This window comes from Bombus bifarius, unplaced genomic scaffold, assembly GCF_011952205.1.
Source record: "Bombus bifarius isolate JDL3187 unplaced genomic scaffold, Bbif_JDL3187 scf7180000009200, whole genome shotgun sequence".
Classification (NCBI taxonomy): Eukaryota; Metazoa; Arthropoda; class Insecta; order Hymenoptera; family Apidae; genus Bombus; species Bombus bifarius.
In genome coordinates this window covers 3,287,424-3,291,663 of record NW_022884965.1, presented here as the reverse complement: position 1 = coordinate 3,291,663, position 4,240 = coordinate 3,287,424, and the positions used below count along the sequence as shown (strand labels likewise).

The 4,240-nt window shown below is 33.7% G+C and overlaps 1 long non-coding RNA gene across 3 annotated transcripts; it reads right to left on the bottom strand.

The window, feature by feature from the left end:
* Nucleotides 1-279: 279 nt before the first annotated feature.
* On the bottom strand, nt 280-4,240 carry LOC117214403. 3 transcript variants are annotated; one of them, XR_004488855.1, is made up of 6 exons: nt 3,516-4,240; nt 2,690-2,719; nt 2,344-2,605; nt 1,788-1,945; nt 1,329-1,496; nt 280-863 (listed from the first exon to the last, which is right to left on the bottom strand). It is a non-coding gene; the product is annotated as an uncharacterized LOC117214403 (long non-coding RNA). The 3 variants fall into 3 exon arrangements; XR_004488854.1 differs by lacking the exon at nt 3,516-4,240 and having other exon boundaries at nt 2,690-3,368; XR_004488853.1 differs by lacking the exons at nt 2,690-2,719; nt 3,516-4,240 and having other exon boundaries at nt 2,344-2,677.

Genomic DNA, 4,240 nt, shown 5'->3' with positions numbered 1-4,240 from the left:
CTGCATAATGGATCACTAGTTTCAAATTTCCTGGCTTTTCTTTTTTTTCATTATCACGTTGCTCCTACTTTTCTTCGTTACTTTGTAGTTCAATTCTGCTATAATTAAAAAGCATTAGAATAGAAAGAACAATTATTAAATACTTAATAGATATAGTAATGGACAAAAGAAAGTTTAAGATTGATACACCATAGATTTTAGTAACTTGTATATTAAAGTTTTTCACTATAATAGAAGTCTATTCTGTATATATATATATTATATACAATTGTCCATTGCTTTTATTAAATAGAAATTCCTTTCGTAAAATTGTAGTGCAACTTCATATTTGTTTCCCATATATCAAGTGTGATGTCATCAGAACTGTGTACATCCTTGATGGATGGCTTCTTGTTTACTTTGCCATGCAGCCATAACATAATTTCAACATAAAAAATGATACATCGTTCCGGAATGATGAGATTTTGAAATTAGTCAGCTATATATTGTCCAGCCTGTATTAGATATATGTAGATTATAGTAATTGTTAATCAATTATGTTAGGAAATACTTGCTCGATATGAAAAAGACTGGAGGTATGAGAAAACGTTGAAAGAAAGCGTTGAGCAGAGGAAACGACAATGATTCCTCCGGGATCGAGAGAAAAACGAAAGAACCCATCCGTGGGACCCCCACTGAGGATTCCAGAGGCCCAACCAGGCCACAACGATCCGTGAGGCCCTTTTTTTCCAATTCACGGCCTCGACATCGGGGACCACGGTATTCACGTGGGGCTAATACCTCCTCGAAGACGTTGATTCGGAAATTCAATCCGGAGTCCATGGTGGTCACCTCTGACCTCTTGTTCGATTCAAAAAAGTCGTCTACATAAAAATGATTGGGGTTAGTTGAAATTATATGGAGACCAATACTGTTTCATAAATAAAAGTATTAAATAAACGTATTATGAAAATAAAATATTTTACTGATAAGCGTAATACGAAAGACATTATTTAGGAAAATAAAATATAATTTCTTACAAAATCTAGCATCGAAAAATTCACTGCTATTGTTGTATTGTTATTATCTTGTAAAACTTTCAAGTCGCAATAATAACAATTTATGTATGTATAATTTAGAGAATTATCAAAAATGAAATTAATTAACCGTTAGAAGAATCCTTCTTGGAATTTATGATACTTTAATAGTGAAGATAAAGCATTTTTGTAAGATAAAAGAGAGATCTAGTAGAAAGAGTTCAAAATGTAAAAGTGCGAAGGTCAAGCAACCACTTGGGCAACCTGATGGCGAACACGTGTGTTTGAAGTAGGCATTTCTGAAATGCGTACAGAATCCGCACATGCACGGTAGGTAGCCGTGGCAGAACAGCGAAGACAATAAGTCCAGGGACTCTTGACGAGCTTCTGTGTTTGCGAACAGTGCCCGCTGTTTTCTTTCACTTCCGCTCTTCTTGCGACATCGACGTTCCCAAAAGATCGTACTTCTTGTACTTAACTCTACAAAAAGGCATCAAAATGTAATAAAACGAAAGCTATATATTTTTATAAATATCATAATTGTCCAAAAATTGTTGCCAAAAATGATCGAAGATTGTGCTAAAATAAATATGGAAAATTTAACAAATTAGTTGATCAACATTTTTGTAAAGAAGACATAATTAGAAGAATAGTATAGCAATTGTTTAAGAAAATGTGGTACATTAGTTCCTACATAAATAATGTTATTGTAGTGAAGTTATTAGAGAAGAATGTGAGATTCGCAAATTACAAGATAGAAGGTGAAAGCACCTCGTTGACACCGCGACAACGCTCGCTAATCCGGCTGTTAGCTTCACAGGCTGAAATTTATCGTGCTCATAATCCGGGAACAGATGTGACTATCAGACAACTGTTTTCCTCAATTTGTCTAGCCGACGGCTATCCATTTTCTCCGTAGGAGGACAACTCTGTTAAAAATTAGATTTATATTCCATTAATAAATAGACGAAAGATTACATAAATATTCTTCGTTATATTATTAATGATACTCATCTATTTATAGGAACATGCTTTTGAATCGTTGAGTCTCTTTCTTAACAAATTCTTATTACAGAATAGGTATATCGTAGTATAGTATATTGTATAGGTTACTACTATACATAAACAGTATTGAAGAAATATTTAGTAAGAACGAAAGATAAATAAATATTGTTCATTTCTAGGACATGTTCAATATTTGGTAAGATTGTCAAGTCAATCAGTATAACATTCATTATAATATTAATTATATATATATATATATACTAAACTTAGTCATTAATTGAAAATTATCTAATTAAATTAAAATATATAATTTTAGCCTCACTTGAGGCTGAGATGACGCCCTGGGGGTCTAAATATTTCCATCGACGCGAACATAAAAATATGTTTAATAACCCTTTGAGTCGAGCCAGCATCTGGAGAATTAGCGAGTTCGAGTTTCAATGTTCGACGGCGGCCAATGTCATGCGACGAAGGGCGCACTTTTTCCTAATGGATAAAATCCAATGGGGACATGTGTTCGCCAGACGATGTCTCCTCAAGGTGCATGGGAATGAATTACGTTTCATTAGGTCCGTCTTACAAGGCTGTAAAGAATCGACGTTTCACAATTTCTTCTCTTTACAGCCTAATCTCTTCTCTTTTTTACCATCTTCTTTGAAAATACATACTTCTCGAATTCTTCCATCGATATTATCTTCCTAAAAACAGATTCAAAATTTAACATACGAGGCAAATCTCGTGAAATCTGTTGCATCCTTATCAAACTTCATTGAGCATTACTATTATTAATTTTCTTCGTTAATAATAATGAAGAGCAACAGGATTAAGTAAAAGACGATCCAAAGAAGATAATACTGTTAACAATATTGAAGATAACTGCGATTATTCAAAGAACAAATGATTTTGGATGTAACTGGCACGTGAAAGAATTACATAATGTGTGAAACGCGGCATTAAACGGTGCACGGATCACCAGGGCAGCGATCCCTCAGCGACAATAAACAAACGGCGACGACGGAAGTGCAGAAACGCGGCGTCGTCGGCTGTTTGTTTGATTTTCGAGTCGACTTTCTTTCTGGCAGCGCGGCATCCACGACGCGACGTAGACGTCCCCGTTGACGACGCGTGCACCGTGTATACATCGGTTCCAGAACGCGGTTTCTCGAACCGTGAGAGAGGACCACCCTGATCGTCGTCATGACTCCCATAACGCGCTACTTATTATCTCTTCCCTTGCCAAATATCGTGAAAATAATTTAACAGTATCTTCAACAATTTCGCAACCTTCTGTTAAACATAACCTATACAAAAATTCATATCTAATCATTTAATCTAATTAATGAATCTGTCTATTGGGATTGATTAATCACTTAACAAGTTCGTCGAAGCATCTATTAATTATTCATATATTTATTAAATTATTCTATTAAATATAACCTATAAAAAATTCATCTAATCGTTATTACCTCTCATAACATAATATTCATTACATACCTCTTTTATCGCCAAATATCGTGTAGTAATAATCTCACATCACTTTAGATATATATATTGATAATTTTCTCTTTTGAACATCATCTTGAACAATTCATTTGATTATTTCTCCTCTTTTTAATTTCAATTATCATCTTGCTGCTTGTATTTGTAGGTTGATTAGTTATCCAACAAATGTGCTGAGGTTATACTAAAATGTTTCAAACGGTTGAATATCTAACTGAACGAAACGTAGAAAGTCTGGAACTTGGGGAAAACCAGCTATCATAAATTCACTTATCTGTACCTGCCACGTACCTATGGTCAGTTTTTAAGAATCTTTCTCTTTCTTGCTAACAAAACATAGCTGGATTAAGGAAACTTTAATAGCCGTTGTATACCAAAAGTAACGATTATGTGAAAGACGTATTTCCCCAAGTACCAGCAATTTATTATATTCAGTTTGTTTTTGTTTTTTTAAAGAATTTTGCTAGGACCTACTAGGGGAACAGAATCTTTTACTGATAAGTTTGAATTATTGCTTCTATGTATCTTATTCCTGGAAATTCTTAATAATATTTGGAATATAATATAGAAAATTAGACATGTTAAGAACCAATTGTAGAGAATGTTAATTAAAAAGTTAATAATCAATTGCTTTTCGTGACAATTGATTGTTTCTTTCTAGAATGTAAAAGCACGTAATCTTTCTGAATTTCATGTTTTCACAATTACTGAAAATTCTC